This window comes from Lepus europaeus, chromosome 2 (assembly GCF_033115175.1).
Source record: "Lepus europaeus isolate LE1 chromosome 2, mLepTim1.pri, whole genome shotgun sequence".
Lineage (NCBI taxonomy): Eukaryota > Metazoa > Chordata > Mammalia > Lagomorpha > Leporidae > Lepus > Lepus europaeus.
In genome coordinates this window covers 11,585,308-11,605,611 of record NC_084828.1, presented here as the reverse complement: position 1 = coordinate 11,605,611, position 20,304 = coordinate 11,585,308, and the positions used below count along the sequence as shown (strand labels likewise).

The following is a 20,304-nucleotide window of genomic DNA, read 5'->3' as shown; positions in this document are numbered from 1 at the left end:
AGGCAGTGGAGGATGGCCCAAGTCCTTGGGCCCTGCACCCGCATGGGAGACCAGGAGAAGTACCTGGCTCCTGGCTTCGGATCAGCGCGATGCGCCGGCCGCAGCAGCCATTGGAGGGTGAACCAACGGCAAAAAGGAAGACCTTTCTCTCTGTCTCTCTCTTTCTCACTATCCACTCTGCCTGTCCAAAAAAAAAAAAGAAGTAACAGTATTTATATATAAAAGCACTAGAAAGATAAAGAGAAAAACATCAATATTTTTATATGATGATGATGACGTAAGTGGTAGGATCATGAGTTTGCTTGTTGTTTATATTTTCACAGTTTGTAAGCTGATTGTGAATTATGTTTTTCTAAATACAAGGTTGTTTTTTTTTTTCTTTTTTGACAGGCAGAGTGGACAGTGAGAGAGAGAGAGAGAGAGAGAGAGAGAAAGGTCTTCCTGTGTGTTGGTTCACCCTCCAATGGCCACCGCAGCTGGCACGCTGCGCTGAGCCAGGTGCTTCTCCTGGTCTCCCATGGGGTGCAGGGCCCGAGCACTTGGGCCATCCTCCACTGCACTCCCTGCCACAGCAGAGAGCTGGCCTGGAGGAGGAGCAATCGGGACAGAATCCGGCGCCCCGACCGGCACTAGAACCTGGTGTGCCAGTGCCGCAAGGCGGAGGATTAGCCTGTTGAGCAGTGGCGCTGGCCTAAATACAAAGTTTTATAAAGTTATTATAGGGGCCAGCGCTGTGGCGTAACAGGTAAAGCCACCACATGCAGTGCTGGCATCCCATATGGGTGCCAGTTCGAGTCTCAGCTGTTCCACTTCCCATCCAGCTCTCTGCTATGGCCTGGGAAAGAAGTGGAAGATGGTCCAAGTCCTTGGGCCCCTGCATCCACATGGGAGACCTGGAAGAAGCTCCTGACTCCTGGCTACAGATGGGTGCAGCTCCAGCCACTGAGGCCAACTAAGGAATGAACCAGCGGATTGAAGCTCTCTCTCTCTACCTCTACCTCTACCTCTATCTCGCCTTCTCTCTCTGTGTAACTCTAATTTTCAAATAAATAAATAAATAAATCTTAAAAAAAAGTTATTATAGTAGCCAGCACTGTGGCATAGCGGGTAAAGCATCCCATGTGGGTACCATTTCAAGTACCACCTTCCAATCCAGCTTGCTGCTAATGGCCTGGGAAAACAGTGGAAGATGGATCAAGTGCTTGGACCCCCACATCCACGTGGGAGAACCAGAAGACGTTCCTGGCTCCTGGCTTCGGATTGGACCAGCTCCAGCAGTGAACCAGAAGGTGGAAAATCTCTCTCTGTCTCTGTCTCTCTCCATAACTCTGCCTTTCAAATAAATAAATAAATCTTAAAAAAAAAAAAAAGTTGGGGCCAGCACTGTGGCGTAGTAGGTTAAGCCTCCGCCTGCAATATTAGCATACCATATGGTCGTGCTGGTTGGTGTTCCAGCTGCCCTCTTCCAATCCAGCTCTCTCCTAATGGGCCTGGGAAGACAATGGGAGATGGCCCAAGTCCTTGGACCCCTGTATCCATGTGAGAAGCTCCTGGCTTTGGATCAGCCCAACTCTGGCTTTTTTGACCATCTGGGGAGTGACCCAATAGATGGAAGGTCTCTCTCTTTCTCTGTGTAAATCTGCCTCTCAAATAAATAAATTTTTTAAAATTATAATTAACTCGGCCGGCGCCGTGGCTCAACAGGCTAATCCTCCGCCTTGCGGCGCCGGCACACCGGGTTCTAGTCCCGGTCGGGGCACCGACCCTGTCCCGGTTGCCCCTCTTCCAGGCCAGCTCTCTGCTGTGGCCAGGGAGTGCAGTGGAGGATGACCCAAGTGCTTGGGCCCTGCACCCCATGGGAGACCAGGAGAAGCACCTGGCTCCTGCCATCGGAACAGCGCGGTGCGCCGGCCGCAGCGCGCTACCGCGGCGGCCATTGGAGGGTGAACCAACGGCAAAAGGAAGACCTTTCTCTCTGTCTCTCTCTCTCACTGTCCACTCTGCCTGTCAAAAATAAAAAAAAAAATAAAAAAAAAATTATAATTAACTCAATGAATATGCTACCACTGTCAAGAAACGTCTTGTATAATGTAATATGCCTATAACTGCTTTTATTAATTTAAAAAACTTTTTTTTAAAGATCTATTTATTTGAAAGTCAGAGTTACAGAGAGAAAGGGAGTGACAGAAAGAAATCTTCCATCCACTGGTTCACTCCTTAGAAGGCCACAATGGCCAGGGCAGAGTCGGGCAAAAGTCAGCAGCCAGGAGTGTCATCAGGTAACAGGGGCCCCGAACACTTGGGCCATCTTCTGCTGCTTTTCCCAGGCCATTAGCAGGGAGCTGGATCAGAAGTGAAACAGCCAGGACTTGAACCAGCACCCACATGAGATGAAGCGTCCACAGGTGGCAGCTTTAACCTCCTCGGTACAATGCCGACACCTAAAAGATTTTTTGAGGTATAGGTGTTTGGTGCAAAGGTTAAGACATTGCTTGGAATGCCAATATCCCATATAGGAGCGCCTATTTCAAGCTCTGGCTCTACTTTCAATCCTGCTTCCCGCTAATGCACACCTTGAGAGCACAACAGATAATGGCCAAATACATGAGTCCCTCCCACCCATTTGGGAGACCAGATTGAGTTCCAGGCTCCTGGCTTTGGCCTGACCCAGTCTTGGCTTCTTGCAAGCATTTGGAGAATGAAGCAGCAGATGGAAGATTTCTCTCTCTCTCTCTCTCTCTCTCTCTCTCTGTATGTGTGTGTCTGCCTTTCAAAATAAATTTTTTAAATTTTTGAAAGGTTTTTGGAGTTCAAAGAAATTAATAGTATGTTCTTTCACAAAGGTGACCATAGCTGCCCAACCTTTTATCAGTAAAAATCCAAGATTATTGAAAAGAACAAAAAGATTACTGCTCTGACCCACCAGTCTTATAAAACATTAGTGTACATGAGGTTGTATAAAGGACGTGAGTTTCAGGGGGCCAGGGGTGGAATGCTGTGGTCTGGTCCCACCAAAACCCACTGTAAAGAATTAAGAGGGTGGGGACTTAATCTGATAGTGGTGTTCAGAGGTGCAGCCTTTGGGAGGTGATTAAGATTAAAAAAAAAAAAAAAAAAAAGGTTACCAGGGTAGAGTCCATTACTGAATCACTGATGGCTTTCTAAGAAAAATAAGAGACCAGAGGACAAATGTGTGAGTGCTCCGTCTCCTGCCATGTGACACCCTGCACCTCCACAGGACTGTCATCAAGAAGGCCATGAGGACATGCAGTTCAACCTTGGACCCACAAAACTGTGAGCCAAGATAAACACTTTTCTTTATAAAGGTATCCAGCCTCAGATATTACAGGAACACAAATTGGACTAGTATAATTCAATAGCAAGGATTGCTATTACTGAGAGGTGACTTTATAATGGAAATGTGTGTTGTTAAAGGATATCTTAAGTAGTCTGTCAAAATTTAATTTCCAAAAACTCAATTTAGGAAACCAAGGACACTTGCAAAAAAGTAGAAAAAACTACAAGTTTTAACACAGAATCAGAGTAATCTCCATATGCATCAGATTCCCAAATAATGCATCTAATTGAGATACACACATTTGATCAAACATCTACAATACCACTATTTATCATTTCCTCACTAGTTGTTAAATGCTACCTGTACAAGGCACTGTGCATATGGAAGTGATTAAGATAATCAATATAGATAATCTAGTTAAAAACATTGTCCAAGGGGCCAGCACCATGGCACAGTAGGTTAATCCTCCGCCTGTGGCACCAGCATCCCATATGGGCGCCAGTTCTACTCCCGGCTGCTCCTCTTGCAATCCAGCTCTCTGCTGTGGCCTCAGAAAGCAGTAGAAGATGGCCCAGGTCCTTGGGCCCCTGCACCCACATAGGAGACCAGGAAGAAGCTCCTGGCTTTGGATCAGCACCGCTCTGGCTGTTGCAGCTGTCTGGGGAGTGAACCATCGGAAGGAAGATCTCTCCCTCTGTATCTACTTCTCACTGTTTGTAACTCTACCTCTCAAATAAAATGAATAAAATCTTTAAAAAAAAATTGTCAGAATAAAAAATAATTGTATTATATTACATGCTATCATTAAAAAGTACTATAGTGGCCATTTGGGGGGTGAACCAATGGAAAGGAAGACTTTCTCTCTCACTGTCTAAATCTGCATGTCAAAAAAAAAAGAAAAAAGAAAGTACTATAGGGGCTGGCACTGTGGCATAGAAGGCTCCTAAGGCTCTGCCTGCAGTGCTGGCATCCCATTTGGGCGCTGGTTCAAGACCTGGTTGCTCCACTTCCAATGCAGCTCCCTGCTGATATCGCCGGGAAAGCAGTGGAAGATGGCCCAAGTGTTTGGGCATCCACATGAGGGACCCAGAAGAAGCTCCTGCTCCTGGCTTCAGCCTGGCCCAACCCTGGCCCCTGTAGCCATTTGGGAAGTAAACCAGCAGATGGAAGATATCTCTCACTCTCTCTGTATCTCTGCCTTTCAAATAAATAAATCTTTCAAAGAACAAAAATACTGTAATAGAAATGTGAAATAGATACTCCTTGCCAGGAAGGAATGAAGAAAGATCAACAGAGGAAGAACAAAGCTAGATTTTGAAACATGAATAAGAGCTTGCCAGATAAAAGAAGAAATAAAAGGGGTTGGCATTTGGCCTATCAGTTAAGAAAGCCAGCTGGGATGCCCACATCCCGTGTCAGATTGCCTGGGTTTGAGTCTTGGCTTCATGCCCAACTACAGCTTCCTGTTACTGCACTCCCTTAGAGGTAGCAGGTCCTGGCTCAAATACTTGGGTCCCTTGGCCGGCGCTGTGGCTTAACAGGCTAATCCTCCGCCTTGCGGCGCCGGCACACCGGGTTCTAGTCCCGGTTGGGGCGCCGGGTTCTGTCCTGGTTGCCCCTCTTTCAGGCCAGCTCTCTGCTATGGCCCGGGAAGGCAGTGGAGGATGGCCCAAGTCTTTGGGCCCTGCACCCGCATGGGAGACCAGGAGAAGCGCCTGGCTCCTGGCTTCGGATCAGCACGATGCGCCGGCCGCAGCGGCCACTGGGGGGTGAACCAACGGCAAAAAGGAAGACCTTTCTCTCTGTCTCTCTCTCTCTCACTATCCACTCTGCCTGTCAAAAAATTTAAAAATATATATATATTAAAAAAAAAAAATTTAAAATACTTGGGTCCCAGGCACCTACGTGGGAGATCTGGGTTCCCAGCTCCCAACTTCAGTCTGCCCCAGAACTTGTGGGCACTTTGGAAGTGAACCAGAGAATGTAAGCTCTCTCTGTCAGTACAAACATATGTATGTCTCTCTGCATCTGAAATAAATTAACAAAAAAAATTAAAGAAAGAAAACAAGGAAGAATTATTTTAAAAAAAGAAGGAAATATGCAAAATTATATAGGCTCCGAAGAGAACAGAGTTGTAGGGTCTTTAGAGAATGATAGTGATTAATTTGTTTGGGACAAGATTATGAAGGATTTTTTCAGTCTATTCAAGTTTAGACTTTATCCTCTGAGGCCGGGATTGGCGAACTTTTTCTGTGAAGAACCAAGCAGTATATATTTTAGGCTTTGTGGGCCACACAATCTGTCACAACTACCAGCTCTGCTGCCCTTCCATCAAAGCAGCTCTACACAATACGTGAGCAAATGAGCATGGCGGTGTTCCAGTAAAAGTTCACTGACGAAACAGGCAGCAGACTTGCCCACAGGTTACACCTTGTGGATCCCTGCTCTAAGCAATAGGAAACTACCAAGGATTTGTAAGCTAGGAAGTCACAGACCAGATCTGTGTTTCAGAAAGACAACCCTAGAGGCAGCAGTGTGGAAAGGGGTTGATGAGCATCATTAAAAAGGGATACCTGCCATCATTCCAGAGAATAAGGATATAAACTGCGGATAAACTGGCACAAGCTAAGGGAAGGGTTTTTACTTGACAGATATTGAAGAGGTATTAGCAAATAAGCAGGAAGCAGTCAAGAGTGACCATCTCCCAGGTTGGGTGTCCAGCAGCTGGTGACAGACCGTTAAAATAAGGATTGCTAAAAGTGAGGATAGAAGACAACTTATTTTGGGCATAATGTACGTATTTGAAATGACTGAAGCATAGCTGAAATCTGATAGGGTAGTTTAAGGCAGATATACAAATTAGAGTTTCCCAGTAATTAATTAAGTGCTAACTGAAGTCATGAGAGCACCTAAGCTCAGGGAGAAAATATGGAAAAGAGAGCTCACTACTGAATCATTGCTTTTTTGTTGCTGTTGTTGTTTATATTTGAAAGGCAGAGTTACAGACAGAGAGAGGGAGAGACAGACAGAAAGGTCTTTCATCTGCTGGTTCACTCTCCAAATGGCTACAATGGCGGGAGCTACGCCGATCCAAAGTCAGGAGCCAGGAGATTCTTACAGGTCTGTCACGTGGATGCAGGGACCCAAGCACTTGGGCCATCTTCCACTGCTTTCCCAGGCCATAGTAGAGTTGGATCAGAAGTGGAACAGCCGGGATTAGAACCAGTGTCCATATGGGATGCCGGCACTGCAGTCGGAGGCTTAACCCACTACGCCACAGCACTGGCCCCAAAATCACTGTTCTCTCTCTCACGCTCTTCCTGTCTTCCTTGGATTACTCTGTTGTGTGCCCAGCATTAGAGCAGATCAACACCCATGATGGTATTTAAGCACCATTACTGCTCCCAAGTACGTTCTCAGTGTTTACAGAATGTCTCCCAGTCTACAGCCATACCACCCTGCAAGTGCCCATCTCATCTGATCTCAAGCTGAATAAGGTCAGGCCTGGTTAGTAACTAAACAGGAGAAAGTCTCCCAGGAGCAAAACACTGGGGGAGAAACAAAGATCAATAAGACATAGCCTTGGGGCTGGCCTTGTGACACAGCAAGTTAAGCCAGTGCCTGTGACACTAGCTTACCATATGAGTGCTGGTTTCAATCCCAGCAGCTCCATTTCCAATACAGCTCCCTGTTAGTGCGCCTGGGAAGGCAACAGAGGATGGCCAAAGTGCTTGGACCCCTGACACCCATGTGAGAGACCTAGATAGAGCCCCTGGTTCCTGGCTTTGGCCTGGTCCAGCCCCAGCTGTTGAGGCCATTTGGAGAGTGAACCAGCAGATGGAAGACCTCTCTCTCTTTTTCTCCCTCTGTAATTCTATCTTTCAAATAAACAAAAAAATAAAACTTAGCCCTTATCATCAGGAATTTATATCCTTCCAGAGAAATAAATTAACACTTTTCAAAATTAAATTACAATGTGTATAATTTTAAAATGTAACAATCCGTAGATTAATGATCTATATATAAAACAAATGTTAATCAAGATATTAGGGCCACACAGATTAAACAAGCTGACTCAAATGAAACAAAAAAAGAACACATTTTCTGCATGATTACTGCCAACTACTACCACACTCTACCGGGTATTGGTTAGAATGTTTATAGATATCAGGCTCTTCACATACTACTCCATTCAATCCTCAAAAAAACTCTATGGGGACTAGCCCAGGCAATCCTTACAAACATAATAAGGCAGTTACTATTATTAACCCCATATTACAGGAGGTTGGCTTGCCAAGGTCACATAACCAGCAAGGAGGAAAACCAGGCTTTCCACTGAAGTTCAGATCGGATTCCAAAATCTATGTTCATGACCATTACACAACATTGCTTCTCATCTTCACACATAGTTCCAGCACTCTCATTTCAGATTTCATGCGAGAAAAGTTACTGTTCTACTCTCTGGTGAAGAGAGTAAGAAGAAAATGAAGATAAACAGCCCCAGTTTAGAGGAACAACGTGATCATCTGGAAAGAGAAGAAAGCACAATGAGGTCTACGTTGACCTTGATGATAACTACTGATTCAAATCATGCCAAAGAAGTCTAGCGAATACATTTTCTTATTGAATAAGCTATAAACACAATTTCTAGGCACTCAGATTTTAGGACTTAAAATCCAGCAACATGGGGGCCATCATTGTGATACAATGTCAGCATCCCATATAAGAGTGCTGGTTAGAATACCAGCTGCTCAGCTTCTGATTCAGCTCTCTCCTAATGCTCCTGGGAGAGCAGCGGAGGATGGTCCAAGAACGTGGGCCCCTGCCACCCATGTGGGAGAGACCTGGATGGACTCATAGCTTCAGCCCATTCCAGACATGACTATTGCTGTCATTTGGGGAGTAAACCAGAGCATAGAAGATCTTTCTCTCCCCTTCTTTCCCTGTCTCTCTGCCTTTCAAATAATTTTTTTAATCCAACAAGATGAATGAATTTTTCAGAGATTTTTGGTTCTTCGGAAAAAAGACATTTTATATGTGTAGTCTCAGGGAATGCTTACTTGCCTTCCAAATTGTAAATCACACATCATAACAAGAAAAAAACTTAGTAAATATCAATTTTGGTCAACTATTTTAATCTAAAACCAAAATAAGGGGCCAGTGTTGTGGCACAGCCGGTTAAGTTGCTGCCTGCAATGCCAGCAACCCATACACACGCTGGTTCAAGTCCTAGCTATCCCACTTCTGATCCAGCTGCCTACCAATGCACCTGGGAAAGCAGAAGATGGCCCAAGTGTTTGGGTCCTACACCCACGTGAGAGACTTTCTCTTGTTTAGTTACTGACCAGGCCTAACCTTACTTACCTTGAGATCAGATGAGATGGGGCACTTTCAGGGTGGCATGGCTGTAGACTGGGAGACATTTCAGGGTGGCATGGCTACAGACTGGGAGACATTTCAGGGTGGTATGGCTATAGACTGGGAGACATTTCAGGGTGGTATGGCTACAGACTGGGAGACATTTCAGGGTGGTATGGCTACAGACTGGGAGACATTTCAGGGTGGCATGGCTACAGACTGGGAGACATTACTACTCCCAAGTACATTCTGAGTGTTTTTGTTTTTTACTGAGAATGTACTTGGGAGTAGTAATGGTGCTTAAACACCATCATGGGTGTTGATCTGCTCTAATGCCGGGCACACAACACAGTAATCCAAGGAAACAGGAAGTACATGAGCGAGAACAACGATTCAATAAAAATAAATTTAAAATTTTTTGAAATATTTATTTATTTATTCAAAAGGCAGAGTTACAGAGAGGCAGAGGGAGAGAAAGAGAGAGAGAGAGAGAGAGAGAGAGAGAGGTCTTGTAGCCACAGATTCACTCCCCAAGTGGCCACAATGGCCAGAGCTGGGTAGATCCAAAACCAGGAGCCAGGAGCTCCCTCCAGGTCTCCCACATGCATGCAGGGGCCCAAGGACTTGGGCCATCTTCTGCTGCTTTCCCAGGCACATTAGCAGGAAGTTGGATGGGAAGTGGAGCAGCCAGGATTCAAACCAGCACCCATATGGATGCCAACACTGCAGGAGATGGCTTTACTCCCTATACCACAGCACCGGCCCCAAAATAAAAATCTTAAAACCAAAGGAAAAGGGAGCACAAATTTTAAAGAAATTCTAACTTCACAACCTCCCCACTGTAATTGCCTTGCTAATTTTAATTATGAGGGCCAGCTCAGTGATTTAACGCCCTGGCCTAAAGCACTGGCATCCCATATGGGCGCCGGTTCAAGACCTGGCTGTTCCACTTCCGATCTAGCTTTCTGCTATGGCCTGGGAAAGCAGTAGAAGATGGCCCAAGTCCTTGGGTCCCTGTACTCACGTGGGAGACCCAAAAGAAGCTCCTGGCTTCAGATCAGCGCAGTTCTGGCTGTTGCAGCCAATTGGGGAGTGAACCTGCGGATGGAAGACCTCTCTCTCTCTCTTTCTCTCTCTCTCTGCCTCTCTCTGTGTAACTCTAACTTTCAAATAAATAAATCTTTTTTAAAAATTTTAGTTATGCAAAATGTGTATTATTTGGTGAATACTACTCTCCACTGCTTCTATATGAAGTTGATTTTTTGGCCGGTGCCGTGGCTTAACAAGCTAATCCTCAGCCTTGCAGCGCCGACACACCGGGTTCTAGTCCTGGTTGGGGTGCCGGATTCTATCCCAGTTGCCCCTCTTCCAGGCCAGCTCTCTGCTATGGCCCAGGAAGGCAGTGGAGGATGGCCCAAGTGCTTGGGCCCTGCACCCGCATGGGAGATCAGGAGAAGCACCTGGCTCCTGGCTTCAGATCAGCGAAATGCACCGGCCGCAGCAGCCATTGGAGGGTGAACCAACGGCAAAAAGGAAGACCTTTCTCTCTGTCTCTCTCTCTCACTATCCACTCTGCCTGTCAAAAAAAAAAAAAAAAAAAAAAGTTGATTTTTTATTTTAAACATCTTGTACTAGATGCATACATCCAACTATCTGTTTGACATCCTTGACTGCTCCAAAGTCACCTTAAGATCAGAGTGTCCAAGGCACACATTCAGCACAGCAGTTAATCACCACTTGGGAGGGGCAGGCAGGCGCTGTGGCTGTGGCGCAGTAGGTTAACACCCTGCCCTCCCACCCCTCCTCCTCCTCCCTCCCCCATTCCCAGTCCCATTCTTCACTAAGATCCATTTTCAATTAACTTTTTACACAGAAGACCAACTCTATACTAAGTAAAGAGTTCAACAATTTGCACACACACAAAAGCTGTTTGAGAACTAGTCAGCACAGGAGACTGGGATCCCACTACCCCCACTTTTTTTTTTAAGATTATTTATTTATTTATTTATTTGAAAGTCAGAGTTACACAGAGAGAGAAGAAGGGCCACAGGGAGAGAGAGAGGTCTTCCATCCACTGGTTCACTCCCTAATTGACCACAAAGGCTGGAGCTGTGCTGATTCGAAGCCAGGAGCCAGGAGTTTCCTCCAGGTCTCCCACGTGGGTGTAGGGGCCCAAGGACTGCTTTCCCAACCACAGCAGAGAGCTGGATTGGAAGAGGAGCAGCCAGGATTTGAACTGGCACCCACAGGGGATGCCAGCACTGCAGGTGGCAGTCTCAACCACTATGCCACAGCACTGGCGCCCCTACAAAAAAAAAAAAAATCAGCTTGCCAGCGCCATGGCTCAACAGGCTAATCCTCCACCTTGCGGCACCGGCACACCGGGTTCTAGTCACGATCAGGGTGCCGGATTCTGTCCCGGTTGCCCCTCTTCCAGGCCAGCTCTCTGCTATGGCCCGGGAAGGCAGTGGAGGATGGCCCAAGTGCTTGGGCCCTGCACCCGCATGGGAGACCAGGAGAAGCACCTGGCTCCTGGCTTCAGATCAGCGCGATGCACCAGTCGCAGCGGCCATTTGAGGGTGAACCAATGGCAAAAGGGAAGACCTTTCTCTCTGTCTCTCTCTCTAGCCACTCTGCCTGTCCAAAAAAAAAAAAATCAAAACATTGGGCTGGCTCTATAGCATAGCAGGTAAAGATACCACTTCCAATGCCAGCATCCCATATGGGTTACGGTTCAAGTCCCAGCTACTCTACTTCCATTCTAGCTCCCTGCTAGTGTTCCTGGGAAAGAAGCAGAAGATGGGGCCCTTGCACCCATGTGGAAGACTCAGAAGAAGCTCCTGGCTCCTGATTTCAGCCTGGCCCAGCCCTAGCTGTTGTGGCCATTTGGGGAGCAAACCAGTGGACAGAAGGTCTCTCTCTCTCTCTCTCTCTCTCTACCTTTCAAATAAATAAATAAAATCTTTAAAAAGAAACAAACAAATGAACTTAAAGATGGAACTGTTAAGTAAAATAGAACTTAAAAGTCTGGGTATTTGTTGGTCTATCCATATTGGAAAAAATCAGAAAGCTTGCTTAAGGGAGAAGAAGCAAGGCCAGGTGACCACTTGACAAAGAGATTAGCATGACTCAGTCATGTCAATGGAAGCTGGCGTTACTCATTAAGACAATGGAAGAGGGGCCTGCGCTGTGGTGTAGCGGGCTAAGGTGCCGCTTGCAGTGCCGACATCTCATATGGGTGCCGGTTTGAGTCCCAGCTACTCCACTTCTGATCCAGCTCTCTGCTATGGCCTGGGAAAGCAGTCGAGGACAGCCCAAGTGCTTGGGCCCCTGCACCACATGGGAGCTCTGGAAGAAGCTCCTGACTCCGGATCAACGCAGGTCTAGCACTGCGACCATTTGGGGAGTGAACCAAAGGATGAAAGACTTCTCTCTTTCTCTATCTGCCTCTGCAACTATTATTAATTAATTAATTTTAAAAAGACCACGGAAGAATGATCCCAACGGCAATTGAGAAATCATCAAGCCTGACGCCCCCATTAAAGCCCAGAGTGTAAAAGCCCTGGCAAAGCTATGACACATTTATGGTAGAGTACCAAATGTCAGCAATGCAGCATCAAATGGTTAAGCAAAATAACAGTAACAGTAATACCATATAAAGCAAATATGGCAAAATGTTAGCACTGTTGAATCTATTATTCTTTCAACTCTTCTGTATGTTTAAAATGTTTTATAGTGAAATTGACAGAAACAGAAAGGCATACCATCATGAGTTGCCACATGAACGCAGATGACTGCTTCACAATCCCAGAGTGATTATCCACTCATTCTCTGAGGACGTCTTTACCTAAGTTCCCTGACACGAGCCTCACTTAGTCATCTTTTCACCTTCTGGAATTTCTCAGTAAATGTCCTACTCCCCATTCACAGAAACTGACTCCAGGAACACAGCTTTAAACTCACACAGGTAGAAGGGAACCCTTCCGGCAAGCAGTACTGGGAAAGCAAAGGCATCAAGATAAGGTTAGAAAAGACCTGCAGTAAGAAGATCTCGCAAAGGAAGTGGACACCATGGAGTATCAGAGAACACCTTCCAGCATTAGCCACCAGAGGTAACTCAAAGCATAGGCTTTGGAGCCAGCCCCAACGTGGGCTCACTCCCACACTCAGCCTCTTGCCAGCTGGGTCTCCTTGGACAGGTTCACTTATCCACCCCGGTCTTCCTGGAACAGTTCTATCAGCCAGGAACTGTTTGAGACTTAAACTTTCCTAGACTGTGGTCTTCCGGTACATATATGAGGTTCACAGCACCACGTACTTCAGAAAATAAGACTGATGAGAACTGAATGCACACGTGAGCACTCAATCCTGTCGGCCAACCAGAAAGATGCCCCCCCACACGCACATACACACACATGCAACTGCTTTGCAGAGGGTATTCTGTTCCCAATAGTACTACCAGTACTCTCAGGTTAAGAAAAACTATTACTATTTCTGGGTGAAGATGGAGACTATACATAAGCATCTCATTTTGCTCCTTCCTGAAACCTCACTAGAATTACAGAAAAGGGTGTTTAAAAAATGTCTTCAACTTCTGGCTGGTGCTGTGGCTCACTTGGTTGATCCTCCGCCTGTGGCACCAGCATGCCATATGGGCGCCAGGTTCTAGTTCCGTTTGCTCCTCTTTCAGTCCAGCTCTCTTCTGTGGCCGGGAGTGCAGTGGAGGATGGCCCAGGTGCTTGGGCCCCTGCACCCACGTGGGAGACCAGGAAGAAGTACCTGGCTCCTGGCTTTGGATTGGCGCAGCGCCAGCCGTAGTGGCCCTTTGGGGAGTGAACCAACGGAGGGGGAGGACCTTTCTCTCTGCTTCTCACTGTCTATAACTCTGTCAAAAAAAAAAAAAAAAGTGCCTTCAACTCCTAATAATGGGAATAATAGAAGAGGAGACAAAAGCAGCAAACACTGGAAAGCAGATGAACAATAACTGACTTAGCAAACTGAAGAAAGTCAAATCACAGAGGTAGGCATTTGGTCCAAGAGCGGTCTCCTGTTGGGATGCTCACAAGTCACACTGGAGTGCCTGATTTCAGTACCAGTGACTTCACTTCCAACCCAGCTTCTTGCTAATGCAAAAACCCCTAAGACGCAGCAGGTTATGGTCTAGGTACTTGGGTCCCTGACACCCACAGGAAGACCCAAAGTTCCAGACTTCTGGCTTCAGTCTGGCCCAGCCTTGGCTATAGTGATCATCTGAGGAGTAGGAAGCAGGTAGATGAAAGATCTCTCTCCATCTGTCTCTTTTTCAAATAAAAATAAAAATAAATAAGTTAAAAAAAACTGTTCAAGCCAAATCCCAACCCAGCAATGGAGAAAGCTCAGGTCAACCCAGTAAACACTAGATGGAAACCAAAAAAGATCTGCAGATGCTGTCCCTTCTCTCTTCTTTTCTTTCTTTCTTTTTTTTTTTTTTTTTTTTTTTTGACAGGCATAGTTAGTGAGAGAGAGAGACAGAGAGAAAGGTTTTCCTTTCCCATTGGGGTTCACCCCCCAAATGCCCGCTACGGCTGGTGCACTGCACCAATCCGAAGCCAGGAGCCAGGTGCCTCCTCCTGGTCTCCCATGCAGGTGCAGGGCCCAAGCACTTGGGCCATCCTCCACAGCCCTCCCAAGCCACAGCAGAGAGCTGGCCTGGAAGAGGAGCAACCAGGACAGAATCCAGCGTACCAACCGGGACTAGAACCCGGGGTGCCAGCGCCACAGGCAGAGGATTAGCTGGCCCCTTCTCTCTTCTTGATGTCCCATGAGAAGTCTCTGGTTTTTCCCTATTTCTTGTGCACTGGACCAAACACAATGGAAGATGCAGGTATCATACTGGAAATCAGACACAAGGACTGCCTCAGCCTCCGTCTGACTCAGCAGATGCTGTCAGAATCCTTCTCTCCACGCAGGAAAACCCTCCTTCAGGGGATCTGATTGGTTTAAGAGGCAGAATATAAAAATACTAATATCAGGGATAACAGACCAGCCAGAAAACACAATAAAACACAGTTGAAAAGCTTCATGCACACCCTCAGAGAAGCCAATCACCTTTTTAGTCCCCTATTCTTATTTATAAGAAAAAGCCAAAGATCACTAGGCATCTAAACTTTTTTTAAAAAAGATTTATTTATTTATTTGAAAGTCAGAGTTACACAGAGAGAGAAGGAGAGGCAGAGAGAGAAAGAGATTGAGAGAGAGAGAGAAAAAGTCTTCCATCTGCTGGTTCACTCTCCAAATGGCTGCAATGGCTGAAGCTGGGTGGATCTGAAGCTTCGTCAGGGTCTCCCATGCGGGTGCAGGGCCCCAAATGCTTTCTTTTACTGCTTTCCCAGGCCATAGCAGAGAGCTGGGTCGGAAGTGGAGCAGCTGGGACTCAAACCAGCACCCATATAAGATGCTTACACTGCAGGAGGTAGCTTTACCCACTACACCACAGCGCTGGCCCCAAAGGAAACTTTTAACATGGAAGAATACACAGAGAAAAACAGTAGCTTGGTAGAAACAAATGAAGCAGGGAAACAAAAGTTAAAATATCATTATAACCCCAGAGATTAGAGAATATGCTGCACCCATGAGACCAGAATAAGACACTATCACAAGAAACACTGAAAGACTGAAAAAACTGGCCTTCAGAATTTAAAACGCTGGGGCTGGCGCTGTGGCGCAGCAGGTTAAAAGCCCTGGCCTGAAGCACTGGCATCCCATATGGGCGTCAGTTCTAGTCCCAGCTGCTCCTCTTCCAATCCAGCTCTCTGCTATGGCCTGGGAAAGCAGTAGAAGATGGCCCAAGTCCTTGGGCCCCTGTACCCGCATGGGAGACCCGGAAGAAGCTCCTGGCTCCTGGCTTCAGATCGGCACAGCTCCGGCCGTAGCAGCCATTAGGGAGTGAACCAGCAGGTGGAAGACCTCTCTCACTGTCTCTACCTCTCTCTGTAACTCTTTCAAATAAATCTTTTTAAAAAAGAATTTAAAACGTTAATAATGAATCTTTCATTAAAAAGGAACTAAATGTTAAGGAAATATAGTAGTAAGTATACACAAAAATAGAAAACAGATAAGAAGCTAGAGAAACAGTATAAAAGGTTCACTTATAAATAAAAAGTATTTCAGAAGAGGCTCCAGATAAAACAGAAGAAAATATAAAATACTCTAAGAAAACTTTCCCAGAAAAGAGGTTCTTGTACTTACAGACTGAAAGAGCTCAATGAACATTTGATCTAACAAATGAAAATAGATCCACAGGTGATTTTAAATTTCGAAACACTGACACTGAAGTGTAGTTTCTGTAGGTTTGCAGTGAGAAAGAAAAAAAAGTGACACAAAGAATCAGGAATCCTAACAGCTTGGAATTCTTAATAGCAGCACTGGAAGTAATGGGACAGTGGAGCAGTAACTTCTACACTCAGAAGGAAAATTATTTCTAACTAAAGTTCTATTGCTAATTAAAGTATCAGTCAAGTATGAGGACAGAACCAAAACACATTCAGACATGCAAGGCTTCCAAAATCTAACTTTGTCAAGAAGCCGCCAGAATTTGAGGTCCACTAGAGAGCAAATCAATAAAAGAAAATGCAGGATATGGGAAAAATCCAATCCAGGAAAGCTAAAGAGAACCCAGCTGTGCCCTTGAAGCAGAGGTAAACCAGGCCAGACTGAAGCAGCGGAACGCAAGAGATAATGTCCCAGCGAATACAGCAGATTTTTAACTGGAGACTCGAGTGCCCCAGGAACCTGGCCCAGACTCCTATCTGTACTCCGCGGGGCTGGGCTTGATCTCCAGCATACGCTGTGAGGCCTGCAGCCAGCAGCAGCAGAGGGTACTCACTTCCCCCAGAGAGGTTCTGATCTGACCTACCCCAGTAACTACAGCACAACAGTGAGGAGCCAGAACACACGGCGCAGCCCACTCCCTCCAACCCTATCTCCTGTCTTTACAGCACTTGGTTCACACTAGAGCCCTCCAAATACCCTGAATGAGGAGAACCCCATTTTTACTCACACTCACACCCCACTGACTTCCTCAGTCAGGAAAGCTAAAGTTTTCATCTAACAGTGACTATGCTGTCCTTTCCTTACATAGTCAGCAAGTCTGAGCTTACAATCATGAAACAAAACTTTAATTCCAAATTTAGAAAGACCTAGATTTTCTAACAAGCCTGTTTGGATCTATCTGTGTTCTCAGGGGGAAGGGAACATGGAACTTCATTACTGGCAATCGTGGCCATTTGAGAAGTGAACCAACAGATGGAACATCTCTGTATGTATGTGTGTGTGTGCTCTCCCTCTGTCTCTGTAATTTTGCCTTTTAAATAAATAAATATTCTTCAAATTAAATAAATAGATCAAACACTGCTTGCGAGGCCCACCTTCCACATTAGGAGTGCCACATTAGAGTCCCAGCTACTCCACTTTGGATTCTGCTTCCAACTAACACATCCTGGAAGACAGCAGGTGACAGCCAATAACTGGGTTCCTGCCACCCGCATGGCAGACCCAGTAGGCGTTCTAGGCTCCTGCTTCATCCTGGCCAGCCCTGGCTGTTGCAGGCATTTGGGGAGTGAACTAATTGGAACATCTCAATCTCTCTCTCTCTCTCTCTCTCTCTCTCTCTCTCCCTCCCTCCTTCCCTCTGTCACTCTAACTTTCAAGTAGGTGAATATTAACAAACGTTTGAAAAAAGAAAAAAAAAAAACTGTGATACTCTCAATTACAGTTAAGTAAATTTTGAAACATATTCAGTGTTTGCATGAGTTCACTTTTAACACTATACATTCAAAACTTACTATACTGCTCAAGATATGAGTGTTTCTTTTTATTATTATTATTATTATTATTATTATTATTTGACAGAGTTAGACAGTGAGAGAGAGAGAGACAGAGAGAAAGGTCTTCCTTCCATTGGTTCACCCACAAATGCCCACTATGGCCAGAGCTACGCCAATCCGAAGCCAGGAGCCAGGTGCTTCCTCCTGGTCTCCCACGCGGGTGCAGAGCCCAAGCACTTGGGCCATCCTCCACTGCACTCCCAGGCCACAGCAGAGAGCTGGACTGGAAGAGGAGCAAACGGGACTAGAACCCAGTGCCCACATGGGATGCCGGCGCCTCAGGCGGAGGATTAGCCAAGTGATCCACGGAGCACCCCCAGGAGTGTTTCTGTATGTGCATTCATGTAGATATGTGTGTATATATATGTTTAAGTGTGTATGTATGGGAATTTATGTATGAAAGAGGGATCTGCAAAAAGTTCATGGAAAATGATTATTATGAAAAACTATTCATGGATTTTAAAAAAAAATTTGTACCCAAATAAACATATTTTGATTCCATTTTCCACTTTTTTTTTTGACAGAGTTAGAGAGAGACGAGAGAAAGGTCTTCCTTTTCCGTTGGTTCACCCCCCAAATGCCCGCTACGGCCGGTGCGCTGCGCCGATCCGAAGCCAGGAGCCAGGTGCTTCTCCTGGTCTCCCAGGCGGGTGCAGGGCCCAAGCACTTGGGCCATCCTCCACAGCCCTCCCAAGCCACAGCAGAGAGCTGGACTGGAAGAGGAGCAACCGGGACAGAATCCGGTGCTCCAACCGGGACTAGAACCCAGGGTACTGGCGCCGCAGGCGGAGGATTAGCCAAGTGAGCCGGCGCCGGCCTCCATAACATTTTGAAGTATCCTTGTATATGTCAAGGTAATTTAAAAAGCAAGAGAAATATTAATACAATAATAAGGACAGAGGTTACCTCCAGGGAAAAAGTATAAACATTTCAACTTTTTAATCTGGTGATGAACACAATGGGGGTCATTGCAATAGTATTCTTGAAATTATATCTGTGTTTGGGGTGGGCATTTAAGCCATGCAGTTAAGATGCCTGGGGTCCCCACTGGAGTACCTGGATTTGATTTCGCACCCTGGTTTGTGATTCCAGCTTAATGCAGACCATGGGGAAGAGGGGCTGTGATGGCTGAAGTAACTGGGTTCCTGCCACTCCCATGGAAAACCAGGATTGAGGTCTAGCCTGGCCCAGCTCTCACCATTGCAGGCATTTGGGGAGTGAACCAGTAAGAGAGAGCACATGTGCTCACTCTCTCTCTAATAAAATATTTAAATTACAACAAGCTAAGTCTATATATATCGCTTTGTAAATAATGTCCTTACAGTCTATCAGTGGCTGAACAATAAATATCACGGTATGGGGAATGGAATTGAGGATGCCAAGGGTAAGAAACAAGAATTCTTCCTTTACTTGCTATACTTCTACGCTGTTTGAATTTTTTTATATTCTTCTGCAAATGCTTAAATTACTTTTTACAACCTGAAAGTTACTTTTATCAATTAAAAAGACAAGTAAGGATATTTTTCTTTTTGTTACCGTGGACCCCAGAAGTGAATTCGGAAAAGTGCAGCCTGTTAAGGCCACTGTGACCCCAGCTGGCAGAGGAGAATGAAGGAGGAAGGGTGTGTCTCCGGAAGAGGAAAATGACATCCTCACCCCGCTCTTCAATTAAACCTGCTTTCCCCCAGCATCAATAGAAAAGACAAGTTTTCACTTTAAGAAGGCGGAATCTTGCATCATCATTCTAGGTCAAAATGCTTAACTTTTCCTTTAGCCTGAAACCGGATTTGAAAGCCGGGAGACTAAAGATGATGAAAAAGAGAGGGGCAGGCCGGGTCCGGGAATAAGACGCTCTGGGACTGCCAAGAAAAGGAATGCACGGCACGGGAAGAGAGAAGAGGCGGGACTCCCCGCCAGGAGCCAGTCCGACGAGCGACAATGCGACGAAGTACACGGCTCCCCGCCGAGGCCCCCTTCCCACCGCAGCCAGCCGGGCAGGGGGCTGTGAGCCAGAACATTCCATCGCACTGCTGGTGTTGGCGGAGGTCACACGAGGAAATCCACCTTGCTGGTCGGACCAGAACGGCCTAACGCACAACGACCAGGGCCAAGTCCCCGCTGCTGCCCATGCGGAAGGTCACGCCACACTGACCACCGCACACCTCCCCTGCCCATCTCCACCCGATCGTCAGAGATGGAGTCAGAGAGTCCCCCCCTGGACACTGGCCGCTCCCAGCCCCGGCTCAGGGCCAGCCAGGCTCGAGTGGCCCCCAGGCGCCCGTCGGCGTCTCCGCGGGCCGGGAAGACGGAAGGCACCAGGCGGCGACCCGTCCAGTCCCCGTGAGGGAGAGCGGCCAGCCGGCGAGGCCTGCCCCGGGGAGTCAGGGGTCACGGCCGCGCCGCCGCCTCTGTCAGCCCCGGCGCCCGCGGGACGACGGCGGCGGCCGCGCCCCGCAGGCTGCCGGGCGCAGCGGAGACCCCGCAGGCCGGACCAGGCCCGCCGGGGGCGTCCCTCCACGCGCCCCCAGCGCGCGAGCCCCCCGGCGTCCCTCGGCGCTCCAGACTCGACGACCGCACTCACCCAGCTTCCTCGGACGCCCACGCCGAGCCCAGGCGCGCGCGCGCGCAGGGAGGAGGAGGCTGCGGCCGCGGAGCCGGCGGCGTCCTCGGCTCCACCTCAGACAACCCGGGAAACCGGGAGCCGACAGCAGGCGCGAGGCGAGGGCGCCGGTGGGGCGGGGCGAGGCGCCGTGCGCACCGCAGCGGCCAATCGCAGCGCAGCAA

General features: G+C 47.1%; 1 protein-coding gene across 1 annotated transcript in view; it reads right to left on the bottom strand.

Annotated features, from left to right (window-relative positions):
* TMEM50B (transmembrane protein 50B) overlaps window positions 1-20,209 on the bottom strand; it is a 46,680-nt gene extending 26,471 nt beyond the window's left edge. Inside the window, exon 1 of the mRNA XM_062205918.1 lies at window positions 20,102-20,209. The gene's annotated coding sequence lies outside the window, so the exon portion shown is untranslated. The remainder of the gene's footprint in view (window positions 1-20,101) is intronic.
* Between the last annotated feature and the right edge of the window lie 95 nt (window positions 20,210-20,304).